The sequence below is a fragment of the Antechinus flavipes genome, chromosome 1 (genome assembly GCF_016432865.1).
Source record: "Antechinus flavipes isolate AdamAnt ecotype Samford, QLD, Australia chromosome 1, AdamAnt_v2, whole genome shotgun sequence".
Classification (NCBI taxonomy): domain Eukaryota; kingdom Metazoa; phylum Chordata; class Mammalia; order Dasyuromorphia; family Dasyuridae; genus Antechinus; species Antechinus flavipes.
In genome coordinates, this window is record NC_067398.1 from 292,632,069 (window position 1) to 292,651,199 (window position 19,131).

Consider the following 19,131-nt stretch of genomic DNA (forward strand, 5'->3'; position numbering starts at 1 on the left):
TGACTCTAATTTATAAGAAATCAAGCCATTCTCCAATTGATAAATGGTCAAAGGATATGAACAGACAATTCTCAGATGAAGAAATGGAAACTATCTCTAGCCATAAGAAAAGATGCTCCAAGTCATTATTAAACAGAGAAATGCAAATTAAGACAACTCTGAGATACCACTACACACCTATCAGATTGGCTAAGATAACAGGAAAAGATAGTGACGAATGTTGGAGGGGATGTGGGAAAACTGGAACACTGATGCATTGTTGGTGGAGCTGTGAATGGATCCAGCCATTCTGGAGAGCAATTTGGAAGTATGCTCAAAAAGTTATCAAACTGTGTATATCCTTTGATCCAGCAGTGTTACTATTGGGTTTATAACCCAAACAGATATTAAAAAAGGGAAAGGGATCTGTATGTGCCAAAATGTTTGTGGCAGCTCTTTTTGTAGTGGTTAGAAAAATGGAAATTGAATGGATGCCTATCAATTGGAGAATGGTTGGGTAAATTGTAGCATATGAATGTTATGGAATATTATTGCTCTGTAAGAAATGACCAGCAGGATGAATACAGAAAGGCTTGAAAAGATTTACATGAACTGATGCTGAGTGAAATGAGCAGAACCAGGAGATCATTATACACTTCAACAACAATACTGTATGAGAATGTATTTTGATGGAAGTGGATATCTTCAACAAAGAGAAGATCCAATTCAGTTCCGATTGATCAATGATAGACAGAATCAGCTATACCCAGAGAAAGAACACTGGAAAATGAATGTGGATTATTTGCATTTTTGTTTTTCTTCCCTGGTTATTTTTACCTTCTGTATCCAATTTTTCTTGTGAAACAAGAGAACTGTATGGATCTGCACACATATATTGTATTTAAAATATACTTTAACATGTTTAACATGTATGAGACTATCTGCCTAGGGGAGAAGGTAGAGGGAGGGAAGGGAAAAGTTGGAACAGAAGTGAGTGCAAGAGACAATACTGTAAAAATTACCCATGCATATGTTCTGTCAATAAAAAGTTATAATAAAAAAACAATAATTTCTTCATCCTAAAAAAATATTAATTCGGGGCAGCTTGGTGGCATAGTGGATACAGCACTAGCCCTGAAGTCAGGAGGACCTGCATTCAAATCTGGTCTCAGACACTTAAATGTCCTAGCTATGTGACCCCGGGCAAGTCACTTAACCCCAATTGCCTCAGCCAAAAAAAAAAAAATTAATTCAACTTCCTCCAATTGAGGAGATTCTACATTTTCTGAACATATAAGTAACAGGTACAACATCAATATTGTTAAAATTCCTCTAAGCACAATTAATCACCCCTCTCACCAAAACATTCCGAAGTTCAAAGTCAATTTTAGAGGTTATAAATTGTCCTTCACAATCCATTCTTGAGGTTCCTCCATAGATCATTTATGCCTGATGTTCTCAGCCTCCAGACTGCAGTCTCATTCATTTGTGTTATCTGGTAAGGTCCTTCCATTCTGCTTCTTCCAGGACTTAGTAAATACCCACTCTCCTATAAACTGCAAACTCCAAAGGTATTGTCTGGATCAGCAATCTTTGTTTCCTAAGGGCTAAAAAGGAATGAGGACACTTCTACTATATAATTTTTTATTTTTTTGCTGAGGCAATTGGAGTTAAGTGATTTGCCCAGGGTCACACAGCTAGGAAGTGTTAAATGTCTGAGAGATCAGATTTGAACTCAGGTCCTCCTGACTTCAGGGCTGAACTATATAATTTCTTAAAAATTTATCTTTTTTTAAAAAAATATTTTGTAGCTTTTTATATAACTTGTAAATAAAAATAGGTAATTTTATAGCGTTGACAATTGCCAAACCTTTTGTTCCAATCTTTCCCTTCCTTCCCCCCACCCCTTCCTCAGATGGCAGGTTGACCAATACATGTTAAATATGTTAAAGTATAAATTAAATACAATATAAGTATGCATGTCCAAACAATTATTTTGCTGTACAAAAAGAATCAGACCTTGAAATAATGTACTATTAGCCTATGAAGGAAATCGAAAATGCAGGTGGACAAAAATAGAGGGATTGGGAATTCTATGTAATGGTTCATAGTCATCTCCCAGAGCTCTTTCACTGGGTGCAGCTGGTTCAGTTCATTACTGCTCTATTGGAACTGATTTGTTTCATCTCATTGCTGAAGATGGCCATGTCCATCAGAATTGGTCATCATATAGTATTGTTGTTGAAGTATATAATGATTTCCTGATCCTGCTCATTTCACTCAGCATCAGTTCATGTAAGTCTCTCCAGGCCTTTCTGAAATCATCCTGCTGGTCATTTCTTACCAAATAATAATATTCCATAATATTAATATACCATAATTTATTCAGCCATTCTCCAATTGATGGGCTTCTACTCAGTTTCCAGTTTCTGGAGACTACAAAGAGACATGCCACAAATATTCATGCACATACAGGTCCCTTTCCCTTCTTTAAGATTTATTTGGGATATAAGCCCAGTAGAAACACTGCTGTATCAAAGGGTATACACAGTTTGATAACTTTTTGAGCATAGTTCCAAATTGCTCTCCAGAATGGCTGGATGTATTCACATTTCCACCAACAATGTATCAGTGTCCCAGTTTTCCCACATCCCCTCCAACATTGCGCATTATCTTTCCCTATCATTCTAGCCAATCTGATAGGTGTGTAGTGGTATCTCAGAGTTGTCTTAATTTGCATTTCTCTGTTTAATAATGACTTGGAACATCTTTTCATATGGCTAGAGATAGTTTCCATTTCTTCATCTGAGAATTGTCTATTCATATTCTTTGGCCATTTATCAATTGGAGAATGGCTTGATTTCTTATAAATTAGAGTCAATTCTCTATATAAAAAATTTATCTTTTGTGTCAAAAGAAGATCTTTCCTTTTTTTCCCCCTTCAAAATAAAAATGAACCAAACAGTATCTCATACAGGGAAAGTCCCTGATCACTTCTGGGAAAAGTCCTAATTCTTCTAACTAAGCAATAGGCAAACATTTGGCCCAAGGCAATTTAGTCTCTACCATTAATTTACTAATTCGTTTCTTAAGAATGCAATTCATTCTTTCCATATTCCCTGATAAGGGCATATGTCCAGGTGTATGGAATTGCCATTCAATTTGCAATCCCTCCCCATTATTTCTTATATAATCTTAGAAGTAAAATATGTTCAATTATCATAATCAATAGTCTTTACTTAGGTATAAATAGTTCCATAGTTATTCCACTAACCCCTCTTAATGCAACAGAGACCAGGGGAAAGCTTTTACTCATCCCCTATATCTCAGTTTCCCTATTGGTGTCATTTTGGAGCCAGGCTTCCTCCCTCTGGAGGAGTACTTCCTCAATACCTTTTTATTTGTCTTTAAACATAGTACACACCTTCCAGGTAAAATTTGTTCTGCAATTACACATACCCTATATACCAAATTTCCTTACTTTTTCTTCTTTGTAAAAGGGAGACAGCAAGACAGACTTTATGATTAATATTCTAAATAGCTAAATTTCACAAAATTTATACCACATATCCGGTTGGGCTGACAAAATGGTAAAGATAGTTCATACAATTTTTACAAATTGCCCAGTATACAATTTAGTAAGCAACATAGTAGCTTAAATATATTTTATCTAATTAGGAGATGTAAACATGTGACCTTTAGGTAAGTTACCAGAGAACTCAAAATTTTTAACTTAAAACCAAATCAAATACAGATTTAAATTTCTAGTAACAATGCTTCAGTATTAATGCACACATATTTCTAAAATTTTATACCAGAATAAATAAGTTCACAATTTGATACACACTAGTTAATAGTAATAATCTCATAAAATTTCAGAATCAGAATTCCAATTTGAACACAAATAGCCCTAAAATTTAAGGTGACAGAAAGCTGTCCTTTCACGTCCATCCATTGAGTTTTAAGAAATTTGTGGGCTTTAAGACCATGGGAGAAGAGAATCAGAGAAATTTGGACTCAGGTGTATGGCTGCAGATCTGTGGCCCAAAGACTAGCCCACCCTCCATGCCAGAAATTGGGAGGGGGGCTGTCAAAGATGTTGGAGCACCAGCACCGAGATGGTTCACCAGTTGCTTGGCAGAGGAAAGACCTCTTAAAGATAGTTTCTCACCTCCTCATCAGTTCTTGCTCATCTGGGCTGTGCTACAAAACTTACCTGACTGATTTCATACTTTTCTCAGCTGGCTTATCTACTGGGCTGAATTAATCCTCTATCTTTACTAGCCTACTTCCATTTTTGCTTTCTCCAAATTTTTCTCTTTGGAGTGAAAGTTCCTGAGCCACATCCAAGGATCACCAGAGAACTCTGCCCAAGGATTCGGTATAGGAGAGCCCCCTCACAAACAGGAAATATCCCAGATGAGCCCCCAAACTATGTGGGACAGTAATGACCAAAAAACAATCAGAGACTTTGAGAATAAGAAAAAACAAAAGAGGGGTTATTACAATCTCGAGAGAAAGGGCATCTCCCATCTGACAAGGTGTCTGTGTAAAAGGAGTGCAAAGTAAAAACTGCAAAACATAAGATTACATAGCTTGAACACAGAAACCTCCTTTCCTCTCACCTGGCCTTTTCTCCCCTTGTTTGAGAGAGGCTACGCTTACATTCTAATCTAGGAAATCTATCCCAGAAATAAAAGAATAAATTGCCTTTAAAAGAGGTACTTAAGGCAGCCCTTTTTGTAGCATCAAAAAACTGGAAACTGAGTGGATGCCCATTGACTTGGAGATTGGCTGAATAAATTATGGTATATGAATGTTATGAAATATTATTGTTCTATAAGAAACAATCAGGAGGATGATTTTAGAGAGGCCTGGATAGAGTTACATGAACTGTTAAGTGAAATGAACAGAATCAGGATTTCGTTGTATACAGCAAAAATAAGATTATAATAAGATAATAAATAATAATTATAATAATAAGATTATAATAAGATCAATTCTGATGGATATGGCTCTTCTCAACAATGAGATGATTCAGAGCAGTTCCAATAATCTTGTGATGATGAGAACTATTTACACACAGAGAGAGGACTATGGGAACTGAGTGTGGCTCACAACATAGCATTTTCACTTCTTTTGTTGTTGCATGCTTGAATTTTATTTTCTTTGTCATTTTTTTTTCCTTTTTGTACAGCAAAATAATTATAGAAATACATGTGTCTATGTTGGATTTACATATATATTTATCATGTTTAACATATATTGGATTACTTGCCATCTAGGAGAGGGAGTAGGAGGAAGGGAGGGAAATTAGAACATAAAATTTTGCAAGGATCAATGGTGAAAAATTATCCTTGCATATGTTTTGAAAATCAAAAAAAAAAAAAAAAAAAGAGAGAGATACCTAAATGCTAATTAAAAAGTAGTGGGAAATAGGGGGAAGGAACAACTGTAATTTTTTTTTTTTTTTTTTTTTTTTTAGCTATAGCTCTACTTGTTATTATAAATTCTCAAGTCACAATTAAGGTTATATTCCCACGAGACTGTCTTCACTCATCTTATCCCATATAGGAACCAATGTAAAATACTGGAAGGAACAATAAATTTAGACTCTGAAAATGTAGGTTCAAACACCATCTCTATTCTCTACTCCTTTTGTAACTGCTCAAACTCCTTAACCCCTCCGAGTTTCAGTTTTCTCACTTATAAAACAAGAGAGATTGGATTAATGACTGTGGTCCAACTTGGATCCTTTTAACTCCAAACCTATGATTCTATAAAAAGAATGTAATGTCTTATCATATAATAAATCCTAGAAAGAAAGTTTACCTTTGAGTCCAAAACTAAAAGAGCTAAAACATATATTTATATGTCAGTACAATTTTAAAATATATAAATTAATTTTAAATATTATAGAACTCATAATGGATTTCCTCATCAGATAGTTTCTTAATCAAAAAATTATTAATTTTATAACTTATTGATATAGGGAGCCATGAAAATTTTTACATTAAAAAGCATTCTTCATATTAATTCTGGTGAAGTGGTAAGTTGCTTGAAAAATGAACCACTTATCAGTTAATCAAACAACTTATTAACATTAATTGTTTTCATATGTGTCCAGCACAGTGCTAGGAGCTGAATGAAAAAAATAGAATCTGTCCTCTAACAGCTTACATTCTGTTGGGTAAACTATGTATGTATATATATATATATATATATATTCCATATATGTATATATTATACATATTGGCAGCTATGTAGCACAGTGGATAGAGTTTTGAATCTAAAGTCAGGAAGAACTGAGTTCAAATCCAGCCTCAGACCCTGGATAAATCACTTAATCTCTTTGCCTAAGTTTTCTCATCTGTAAAATAGTGATAATAACAGCATCTATCCTCAAGGATTATTGTGTGATTCAAATGAGATCATAATTGTGAATATATAAATATTAGCTATTATATATTTTTATATGTTATTTTCTATCTCTATATAGATGATTTTATGCACACATGCATACCATGTTGGCTTTTGGGGAGGGGAGGTGGAGAGCACTAATAATTAGAGGGATTAGGAAAGGAATCATGTAGAAGGTAACATTTGGCCTAAATCCTGGAGATTAGGCATTTCAGAAGACATGTAAAGATGTGGGTCAACCAAAAGAAAGGCACAGGGATAGGGAAGTAGATTAACATATATGAGGAAGCAATTAATTCACCTAGTGATCACTTCAGTGTGTCACCTTTGAAAAAGTTATTGTTTCATTTTGCAGTCATTTTTCATTTGAGCAGTCTACTAGGCACAGGAACTGTAGAGTTCTGTGGTGAAAGTCATATAACCTGGTACTAATGTTTTGGACAACCCAAACTGGTACATCCTTAAATAAGTATAGTTTGCTTTGGAAGGACAGTGACCTGTCAACCTATTTTGTAGAAGCTTGAAAGTATATGAATCTCTGTAGTAACCATACCTCACAGGATTCAAATTTGATGAATTAATTATTTTATATGTTTGTTGTTAACAGATGCTTCAAGGACCTAAAAATACACCTGAAAGTTGAAAGAAATGAGTGCTACAGCTTTCAGAACATGGTAGCCCAATTAATATTTTAAATTTGTATCTGTGGATAGGACATCTGGCAGATGGGAAATCTGTTGACTATAAGTCATATTATTCACTGCAGAAATTACCTGTCTGAGTAATTGAGAAAACTTCTTCTATCTGTGAACTCAAAGGCAGTTTTCACTCACTCTTCTGTAGAAATATGTGCCATTGAGGAAAGGGAAATGCATATCTATTTTGGAGAGTGAGTGGGAGGAAAGGGAATTTGTCTTAGTAGGAAGGGAATCTGGTTCCAAATTTGCTTTGTCAAGACTGTTCAGTCTGTATATGGGGAAGAACAGGGAGGGAGTAGATCTTGGGAAAAGGACTGCAGAATGTGATTGAATTTTACAGGAAAAAACAAAAAAGAAATGAATCTGTTCCTAATTCAGAGAGTATAGGTAGCTCTGAGAATAGGTATGATGAGGTAATCTAATGTTAAGGCATCACTGAGGGCCTCATTTTCTCTGGTTTCATGCCTCTGGTCCAAATTGGGTTCAGTCTAGTTATTTGACCTCTACTGAATTTTTCCATTCATTAGCTTCATATTTTGGTTTTCCCAAAAAGTGATTGTCAGGGGGAAAAATAAAGAGTACATAATATAAAGCATGAATTAGATATGGTACAGATCTTTATTTCTTACTTCCAAAAGGAATGTTAATAGCTGCACAACCCCCCAAACATTCATTTGAGAACAACAAACAAAGGAAGTACTAACAACTGTTTGTATTCTACCACAAGGTGGATATTTAAAACTATATAAACCTGAAACAATTTTCAGGGCTGCTGAAGAAATATTCTCTACTTATTTCATTTAAGCTCTGCACTGTCTCTGAAAATCCTTGTCTTTTGGCAAAATGATCCAGGTTCAAGGCCCATCTTCTAGTTGGGCACTTCTTCTCTAATGACACTAGAATAGTTTTCAAATATTCCTCCCTTTGCTACCATTTGCCTCTGACCAAAATGATCCTGGATCCCTGATGGTATGTTTTACTTTTTTGAAGTGATAAGAAAAGCTAAATGAATTTGTTAATTTTCTTTTTCTTTTTCTTTGACCTATTGCCCTCTTTTGGAGAAAGAGTAAAGAGATTTCTAAGTAAATAAGTGATTTAAAGTAAAAAATATGGGTGAGTAACAGCATCCTAACGGGCTGAGAGTAAAATTTTAGAAAACATATGAGTTTCATGTGGAAAGAAAAGCAAAAAGTCTGTGGGGGTATATTTTGGCATCATGCTTCTAGGGGTCAAGCAGAAGGTAGATGCCCCTGATCTAAGGAGGATCTTGTAGACTAAAGATTAGAAAGCTAAAGTATCATTGAGTCTGAGACAGGGCAAAATTTAAAACATATATATACATACACATATGTATGTAAAGTAATATAGATAGATATAAAATTAATTTGCTCTTTTGTGCTGAGTTATGGGACCCTGCCAAGACCCTACCGAAGCCACTTCGACCTTTGGTGCACAATAAGTTTTCTGTCACATTGCAGAAATGCCCTTGTTGAGCAAGAAGCAATGATTTGTGATCATGAGAATGATAATCTGGAGGGTCACAGCCAGCGGCTACATAAACAGGGATGCCTGAACAGAGCTAGAGCAGACATGAACCACTTCCCTTTAAAGTTCTAACCCCACTTAAAGATTTAGTTCATAAATATGAGCCCAAAGCACCTTTTGTTATGTTACATCTTGAAACAATGTCATGGGCAATTTTGTCCCCCAATGATTGGAAAGCACTCACATGTGCAGTGTTGACTCCAGGCCAGGCTTCTGGATGACAGAATTTTTAGAACAGACTTGATTGACTGCCACTCAGGTTGCTCCAGAAGCAAGCATGAAGTTATACTTTGAACAATTTAGCGGCACTAGGGCTCATGCAGACGGAGATCAAATTCAATATCCCAATGTGCCAGAACAGCATGGAGTAAGATTCCTGTAGAAAAGGGTGAAAAGGAAAGCTTTACCCAAATAAGACAAAAAACTGTGGAGCCCTTCATTGATTTTGTTGCTCAATTACAGGATGCTGAAGCTAAGGCCATGGGAAATGAAGGAGGTGTAAATAGGACATTAAAGGCTTTTTTATGAGAGAATTGTAATGCAGATTGTTGCAAAGCAATGATTATTTACCACCTATCCCCTCATGCTGTTTGTGAAGCCCATTCAACAGTATCAAAGAGGAAAACAATTAAAAATCCTTGTTATAAATCCTCCACTATCCCAGTATTCATTAGCTATCCCAGTCATACAAATATATGAAGAAGTGCCTGTGTCTGTAACTATGATTAACACTGACAATATTGAAACATATCTTAACAAGGGACAATGTATAGCTCAAGGAATAGTCTTATAGTGAAAACAGAAGATAATAAATGTGTATTAGCCCCACAGATGGGTCCAAATTCAGAGGCCATTGTACAAACATATTTTACAAAGGCTATCAAACTCACTTGGCTGATACTGACCCTTACTTTGAATAACCAACAGTTTGAAGAATTAATAGACACTAGAGCTGATAGAACTGTGGTGGCTGCTTCTCAATGGCCCTTTTGGTGTCCTATGACTTTAGCTAACAATAGAGTGGCAGGGGTAGGAGGCAATAAGAAGGCTTTGATGTCCACTGAACCAGTAAATTGGCAAAAAAAAATGGAAAGACAGGAACTATTTTTCCTTTAATAATAGAAGGCTTTCATATTCACTTATGGGGTAGGGATATAATACACCAATTAGGGGTGGAAAACACCACAGATTTTTAGGAGGGGTCATTACTGCTGCGGCTTCTACCACTCTAAAAATGACTTGGATTACTGACACACCAGTATGGGTGAAGCAATGGCCCCTGACTGAATAAAAAACAGTAGCTTTACATCAATTAGTATAACAATTAAAATGAGGAAATAATGAGGAAACAAATAGCCCATGGAACGCCCCTGTATTTGTTGTACAGAAAAGACATGACAACTGAAATAGCAAGGAAAACATTGCTCAGAATGATCCAATTAACAGGAGAGAAAGAAATTATATGGATTAACATAGACAAGGATAGGTTAGATTGCTTAATAGCTACTCAGGAAACCTGGGCCATTTTGTTCGGAGATGAACAGTGACAATGGATATTTCTCATAAAAACAAAAATACATCCATTTAAAGGCCCTAATGTGTTCACTGATTCCATCAAGCAAAATAAAGCAGTCATATATTCCCCATAATTGGACATTTCTAATGTATTTACTACACCTTATACCTCTACACAGCAAAATGAGTTGTATGCCATTATACAAGTATTGAAAATAGACAAACCCATCAATATTATTTCAGATAATCACTATGCAGTTTGGGTGATCCAGAGAATAGAAATGGCATATGTAAAGGCTATCCTCTTATTGTTTCAGGAGGCACAAGAGGTGATTTTAATGAGAGTCATATAATGTAATTTTTTCATATAATGCACATCTGCTCTCATATGGATGGGCTGGGACCTATATTTGAAGGGAATAAAATAGTGGGTGGTCTGCTTACTCAATGTATTCTTCTCTGCCTTCTAGAACAAGCAATAAAAGTTCATGAACATTTGCATCTGTCTGCCAGATCCCTTCAGAGATTGTATGGGGTATCCCAGCAAGAAGCAGCAAGCATAGTAAAAAGATGTGTAGCTTGTGTACCATATTCTCAAAGACCCGTAGGGCTGGACTAACCCCAGAGGTGACAGGCCACATATGGGAAAAACATGCATTCATGTTACAGTTAATATTTATTCAGGCTTTGTATCTGCATCCTCTCAATGAGGGGAAGCTGCTTCACATGTTACAAATCACCTATTTCACTGTTTGCCTCTATGATTAAGACTGATAGTGAATCCTCACATACCTCAAGAATATTAAAACAGTTCTTACAGAAATTCTCCATATATCATATTTTTGGGATTCCTTACAACCCTAGAGGACAGGCCATGGTAGACAGGACTTATCAGATCCTCAAGAGATTTATCAAAAAACAAAAAGAGGGAGGTGGAGGTAGGGTCACTCAGAAAGATATAGATAAAATGGTGTACACAATAAATTACGTAAAATTTGATTCAAATGATTTAAGTCCAGCTATGAAATATTCTTTGGTGAACATAGACAGAGAATCATTAAAAGGTAACACCCCATTTTCATTAAGAAGATCCCAAAGAACGAGACCATGGTAATGAAAAAGGGCCCTGAAGGATGGGAGGGACCCCTATAGGATTCTAATGTGAGGGCAAGATGTGCTTGTATCCCCACAGGAGAAAACCTTCAGCAGTGGATTCCCACTGGACATCTCAGAGTTGTCCATAAAACAGAAAAGAAAAAGAAGGAAGAAAAGGTGACCATCCAAAAAGGAGAAGACATGCCCCCAAGATGCTTTCTAAATATATGGGTTTGTGTTACATACACTCAGGATTGGCAACAGAGGCCAAAAGGTGAGCTATCATGATGGACCTATCATAGCCTAAGGGAATGGGGTATCATGTGACACATACTATGGCATGCAGGGGACACCCTGTCATGGCAACACCCTTGTCCGCGTGGGAGGGTTGCAGCAGTGTCTACATAAAAGGATGTCAGGTTGGTCTCTCACAAGCCTCCTGGGACACATTCTGGTCACTTAAGAATTGTGTCGGCAGTTTGGCACGTGGAAAACCCTCTTGGACCCTGGTTCATGGACAAATGGTGCGAGAATTGAATACCAGTTGAATACTAAAGCCTGTCTGGGAGGGAAATATGCATTGAGACTGTAATTGTTACCAAAGAAACATTAGGTTTTTACAATGTTACTTGTTGGAATTGTATACTGAAATTGAAAATCAACTGTATTTATGATCACTAGAGTTCATGTATCAATGCTTCCTGTCAAAAGTGAGAAACAGACCTTAATCCCATTAGAAAAAATAGATACATCAGTTGTGTCATATTAGGTATTTCTACTTATAGTTTCATCATGCTCTTTTGCAATGTACAAAACAGTATAGTACAAGCTAGATGTATAGAGGAACTAGCTAGGAATGTTTTAGTGGGTTTTGCCCAACAGTCTAAGATAAATGAACAATTGTATCAGAGGATAAAAGATTTAAGGGAAGTATCATTGGAAATAGGAGCAGAAGTAGAGTTATTGAAACACTAGGCTCAATTACAATGTGATTACAGATGTACAAAGGTTTGTATAATCCTTTTTCTGTATAATCATACAGCTCAAGATTATGATTGGGACAGTTTTTAAAGGCATTTGAATGGCTTATTTCTCAATAATACAATTGAAGGTGACAGAAAGTATATATAAATTAGCATCTGATATAGAGAAAGCTTCCCATGAAGATTTAAATCCAGATAAAACTGCTGAAAAAATCAAACTTTGGTTTGATAATACCTCTTTCATGATAGTTAAAACTAGAATCATGGATTGCCCTTTGTGTTGTTATGTTGATACTGCTTTATTGTTATCCTGTAATATTAGGATGATTTTATAGATCTTTCTCCACCATTCTTTCAGAAGTTGAAGCTCAAGAAAGGACTTTTATCTAAAAGATAAAAAGGGTGAATTGCTGAGTTATGGGACACTGCCAAGAGGGAGTACTGAACCCACCTCGACCTTTGGTGCACAATAAGTTTTCTGCCACAAAACGCATTTGTTGAGCAAGGAGCAATAAATTGTGATCATGGGAATGAGTAAGCTGGAGGATCACAACCAGTGGCCACATAAACAGGGATGCCTGAACAGGGCCCCTTGCCTATGAGCGAGTTGCTGAATTGCTGGATCGGCTTTCCTCCCATTGGCAGATATCATGCATACTCAAAGCCCATGAGCTGCTTCTCTGAATGGTGATTGTGGATTGCCTACTGTTCACGTGCTGATAATACTTGCAAAAATGTATATCAACAAGGCTGTACAGTATAATAAACTGGAGCTCTTTTCACACTCTATGAGTCTCCTGCCTCACTCATCTCGCCCCATCAAAGGGCTCCTATGCTTTGAGCTCTTGAAAGACAGCCACAACATTTTTGTATATGCTTTTTCTCTTACAAATTAACCATAATAATATAGTTATTATCTAGAATAAATTTGTTCTCTAAGTTTCAGGAGCTGAAGATGCTACAGAACTTATGGAGAAGAGAGAAGTAGACCAACTTTTTATGGGAAGATTCGTTGATGGGGGCTGGGAGAAATATTTAGAAATGCCTCAGGGTTAATGTATCTAAACTTGGAGGCTAACTTGAGAGCAGTTATCACTGTGGCATGTATGGAAAATTGGTGGTTGTATTAATATAACTTCTATATAACTATATAATAATATAATATAACTCTTTAAGAGTTCCTGAGGATGAGAGTGTGTCTAAGAGCTAGAGTATTTGAGATACATTTTCAGCCTGAGCCAGATGAATGGAATGAGAAATTGACATTATATTTGGAGGCTATGGTGTGAGCATATCATTTATATTCCCTCTTCCCAATTCTTCTAATACAACATATTGCAATAGGTTGCAAGACTGATGATGAAAAGTGCAAGATCTAGGACAGTATCTCTGAAATCTTCTTAATTTATATTTCAGAATGAGATCACCCAGGGAGTCACTTACTGAACTACAGCAGTATACTCATAGATCTAATAGTAAAGAGAAGAAGGGGAAGAAAGAGCAGATAGGCATTAAGTTATGTTGGCAATGGCAAGATATGGGGGAAAATAATTAGAAGTGGATGCAATGTACTTCTGGTCTGAACTCTGTGTTAGGTAGTCTCAGCCACTAGCAAGGTTCCAAAGGCTTACTGCCTTGAATTGAAGTTCTGTAATCATACAAGTTTAGAAATCAGTAAAAGGTGAAAGATTCCTTAACCTAAAAGCAAATGTAACCTGGATGGGGGATTAAAGGCAATGTGATATAGTGGATAGAGTAATACTGTACTTGGAAAGTCAGAAAGACCTGGGTTCACATCCTATCTTTGATACTTAGTTGTTGTGTGATCCTGAAGAAGTTATGTGACCTCTCTCAGCTTCAGTTTTCTATTGTGTAAATCATAAGAAGATTGGCACATATGATCTTTGAAGTTTCTTCAATTTCTAAATCTGTTATCTTCTGGCTCTGATTAATAAAGAGTAATTAATTAATAAAGAACTCTCTACCCAGAGTTCTTAACCTTTTTGTGTGGCATAGATCCTTTTGGTAATTTGGTTAAGTATACAACATCTCTATCTCAGAAAAATGTTTGTGACTTATGTTTGTATTTGAAAAAAACTAAATTTCAGGTAGAGATGAATATATATATATATATATATATATATATATATATATATATATATGTATTTCCCCCCTATCCAAAATCATGGTCTCACGTTTGTGGTCCCCAGATTAAGTCAGTCAATCTGTAAGCACTTACAAGGGCCTACTATGTGCTATGTATTGTGCAATGTATTGGAGATACAAAGAAAGGCAAAAAACCAGATCCTGCTTTCCTAAGAATCCTTACTCTAGATGAATGATCACAGAATGTGGTGTTCTCTTCTTTTTTATAATACAATGGTTCTCTCGGAGCAGGTTTCTCGGGGAGGTTTTCTGGAGGCAGCCTTAGTTTCGATTCTGAGTAATAATTACTTCAAATACAGCCAACTGATAAAATCCAAACGTTTATTTCTTATCTCTTCCCAAGCCCGGTTAGCTTTCTTAGAGGCCTCTCTCTCTCCTTGGTTCTAAGAACTCTTGCAGCTTTGTCCTTTGCTTCTGCCTCTGCTTTCTTCAGCCTCCAGCCAGCACAAAGGTGGAAGATGGAATGAATCTGTCTTGCCTCCGAGAGAGGGCTTCTGGCTCTCAATCTCCCAGAGTGCTCTGTGTCTGTCCCAGAGTGTTCCTCTCCGACTCCTGGCAATGCTCCGACTCTGAGACTCTGTCAGCTTCTTATATATGATCTCTTAAAAGTTGATTCCTCCTCTGAGAGAGGGATTACGGGAAGTGTGAATTCATAAAGTTACAAAATTAACTTTGTGAATCTCCCATACTTGTGAACTCCAATGAGTACTTAAATACATTAGCGAGGTAGAGAATTTGCTAAGTACCATGCTAAATTAGGCAACTGACTTATCACTTTGTAAGGATTCACTCTAAGGTGTGAACCAATAAGCATTGTATCAATTCCATTGAGTTAACACTAGGATTCTAACATCTCCCTTGAGTTATCACCTTGTTTCAAGTTCTGGCTCATAACAACAGAAGGACAGGGAGTTTAGGGAACTAAACCTGGTAGGACATTTCAGAAGAAACCTTGAGTAAGAAAGCCATGTTAATAGAAGGATTTCCAACTATAAGGGTCACTTATAGTCCAAGATCACTTTAATAGCTTTCTTTTTGAAGATGGATGTAACTTCCTCTTCTTTCTTTATCTACAGAATTTAGTGTAGTTGGAATAATTAAGAAGTGGTAATGAATAATTCATTCATTATGTACAAAGTTTAAAGCATGGTTCCTAATCTTTTTTATGAATCATAGGCCCCTCTGATTTTCTGGTGAAGCCTATTGACATCTTAGAATAAAGCTTTTAAATACATAAAATTAAACATTTAGATTTGTAAAGGAAATCCATTATATTAAAATGCAGTTAGCAAAATATTTTTAAAGCAAGTTGATGGACCTCAGGTTTGGGGGCTGTCTTCTTTTATATTACCATAGTTACTAAAATTCTTGATAAGAGTTTGGTGTTCTGAAACTGAGGCAGTTAATAATTTTTATTAACACTTTGATTTGTTCAAACTCCCCCACTATCCAGAGGAGACCAAACTACTCTGAGACCCAGAATCAGTCAAGCAAAAGACAAACTGAGCATTCCTTAAGCCGGTCATACCAGAAATTCCTTACAGTATTCTTTTGCTGAACCTGGAACTTTCCCTATTATGCTATAGAAGTAATATAGACTGACTCACAAACACTAGATCTGGTTATGGATATGCCTTCTGAAAAATAGCCCAGCCCAGAGATTACCTGAGAAGACCATTATGTGATTCTACCTCATTATAAGATCTGCTGCCAAACCCTCCCCGAGCTTCCATGCATCCATATATACATATTCCATGTATTCCTTCTTAGAAGGAATAAGCCCATAGATACAACTTAACTCTGTCTTTCTTAGACCGAACTCTGGAAAAAGTTTGACAGTGTTCACATGCTATCTTTATTCCTGGCTTTTGTGGTCTTCTTTAAAAAATAGTCTCTGTGTTAAATCTCAGTATCTTGTATTTACTTTTCCCCATGAAGAAAAATAATATCACAAACTGATAGGATTATTGTGAGGCTTGAATGAAATTTTATAAAGTGCTTTATAAACTTTAAAGAGCTATATGTGTGTTAGCTTATCATTATTATTAATCATACATAGTAGATGCTTACTGAATCCTTGTGAAATTAAATCAGTTTAATTACTAGCTTCCAGGGAATGTCTTCTTTACATGTATTTAGTTCAATATTATAAAGTTTTTGAAGAATATTAAAACTCCACATTAAAAACAATCTTCCTTTTAAAAATATTATTGAATCTATACTATGTGCATAGTCCTTTATTAGGCTTTTTGAGAAGATTGAAAAAAAAGCACTAGGAATCTGGCAATCAGGAATATTTATTTTCTCTGCATATGAGTTTCCTCATTTAAAAACTATACCAGCTTAATTTTTTAAACTCTAACATTCTAAATCTATGATTCTAAAACTAAACATCTAGCCATCCTTGTTTTCAAGGAGTTTATAGCTTAGCCTGGGAGGTTAGACATTAAGTCATTGTAACATTTAAAAAGCAATATAATATTTTGTTAACTACCTAAAATGAAAGGGCTTTTCAAAGCCCTTAGAGAGAGCTGAGATACTGCTTGGAACTGGATGGACATCTTTCCTGACTCTCCATAACCCGTAAGCATTAGTTAAATTAAAATGGAGCTTACCTATCCAAGGAGATCTCTTTGTCATGATTTATTTTCATTGTTAACAACAAGAATGACTGACACTAGAGAACTTCTCTTGATTGACTAAAGAAAAGCAAACAAGAGACTTATAAGCTAGAGGAAAACCACAATAGGGATTTTATTTAGAAGCTCAAGAAAATGTGAAAATATTGGCATGATAGGTTTGTGGTGCTTGAAGAAGAAGAAGAAAAAAGAAAGGTCAGTTTCAGACACAGGTGCTGCTTTTGCTGAAGCAATACCAGCAGTCAAGCACCCTACATCCATTACGGGCTTATAATGTGTCAGGCACTGTGTTAAGCATTGGAGAAACAAGAAAGGCAAAAGATAGTCTTTGCTTTCTGGGATCTCATGGTCTAATGGGGAAACCACAAGTAAACAAATAAGATATCAACAGGATAAATTAGAGATGATCATCAAAGGGAAGGCAGTGTCTACAGGACAGAAAAGAAGGGGAATCTTTAAGTTTTAAAAGGTCATTTGTCTGGGGAGAAGTGAAGATAGTTGGCTGGAGTAGAATCCTTTGTGAAATTTGTTTGTTTTTTAATGTAACACCTAGGGATAGGATGTGAGTCCCCCAGGTTAAGTTACCCTAGTTTGACAAAATTCCATGAGTCTGCAGTTATCATAAAATCACAGTCCGGGAGTCTCTCTTGTGTTATTTTTAAGTAGTCAGCCACAGAACATAATTAGTTAAAAGAAAAGGGATGAAGTGAAATAACATAAGGAAGAAGAGTATTGATAGAATATCCCTCTTCCTCTCACCACCAAATGTACATATTGTTATAAACCTACACAGGGATTATAGTGAGCGCTTAATAAGTCCTTATATTTCAGACACTGTGCTAGATGCTGAATACATAAAGAAAAAAAAGAGAGAGAATCTGTCCCTTCCCTCAAGGAGTCCATAAGGAGGAAACAACATGTGAATATATAAGTAGACACATAATCTTATATAAAAAAATATATACTAATTTGGATAAAGAAAGGCCCTCTCAAATGAGGAGAGGGGAGAGCAGTAAAGTCCTCAGGTGGTAAATGGTGTTTGAGCTGAGCTTTGAAAGAAAATCAGGATTTTTTAAGAAAGAAGGAGCAAAAATCAGTTTAGAACAGTCTTTGTGAAGGCATGGTTATGGGAGATGAAATGTCACATGAAGTACAGCAAGTAGACCAGTTTGACTAGATCATAAAATGCATGAAATGGAAATTGTCTTCCAAGACATAAAGGAATTGCCTGGGTTATACCATCAGATAAATGGAGAAACAAGTATTTCTATAGTATTTTAAAGTTTGCAAAGCACTTTTCACACATTAACTCATTTAATTCTCATAACAGTTCTATGAGGAAGGATTTATGCCCTTCTACTGATGTGGTGATTGAGGCAGACAGAACTTTGTGACTTGCCCAGAATCATAACTAGTCTAAGTACCTAAGGAAGGATTTGTATTTAGGACTTTTTGACTCTAAGTCCAGAAATCTATCTGCTGCACCACCTATTAAATGCTAGGAAAGAATACTGGGAAAGAAATGGGAAAATTAGAAGAGGTGATTTTAAGGGGAAAGCTAAGCAATATATTTGAGATAATTTTGTTGCCATCATTATTATTCCCAGGTTTTCCTCCTAACATTGAGCAAGGAAGTAGAGCCAAGAGGCTAAATAACTTGTCCCACCCATAAAGTTTAGGTCTATCTTAATCTCAAAGAACAAAGCAGCCTCACAATCCTAACCAAACCCAAGGACTGTGTAGCATAGTGGAAAGTGGCAAAAGACAGATTTTGATCTTGGCTCTGCTACGGACTAACTGTGACATTGGGCAAGTCACTTACCACACCTGGTTTTCTCCTCTTAATTAAGTGATCTCTAGGAATTTGTAAAAAAGCCATTGTAACAATCCATTAAATTCATAACTCATTGAATATAGGTAGGTGGTTCATAGAATCAATTATCACATATAATAAAGAAATCAATCTAAAGTAAATGGGTTCACTTTTGTATGGGTTCACTTTTTCTTCTGTAAAACTGGGTGGCTTTTGCTTTTATGGTCTGACCTTGATTTAGGGCTTATTTGCAACAGGTTTTATTCACTTTCCTGTGA

The 19,131-nt window shown here is 36.0% G+C and overlaps 1 long non-coding RNA gene across 1 annotated transcript in view; it reads left to right on the top strand.

Moving 5' to 3' along the window:
- The window catches only part of LOC127538811 (uncharacterized), a 69,363-nt gene that overhangs the window by 13,962 nt on the left and 36,270 nt on the right, over positions 1-19,131 (top strand). Inside the window, exon 2 of the long non-coding RNA XR_007947762.1 lies at positions 11,350-11,526. This is a non-coding gene — a long non-coding RNA (uncharacterized LOC127538811). The remainder of the gene's footprint in view (positions 1-11,349; positions 11,527-19,131) is intronic.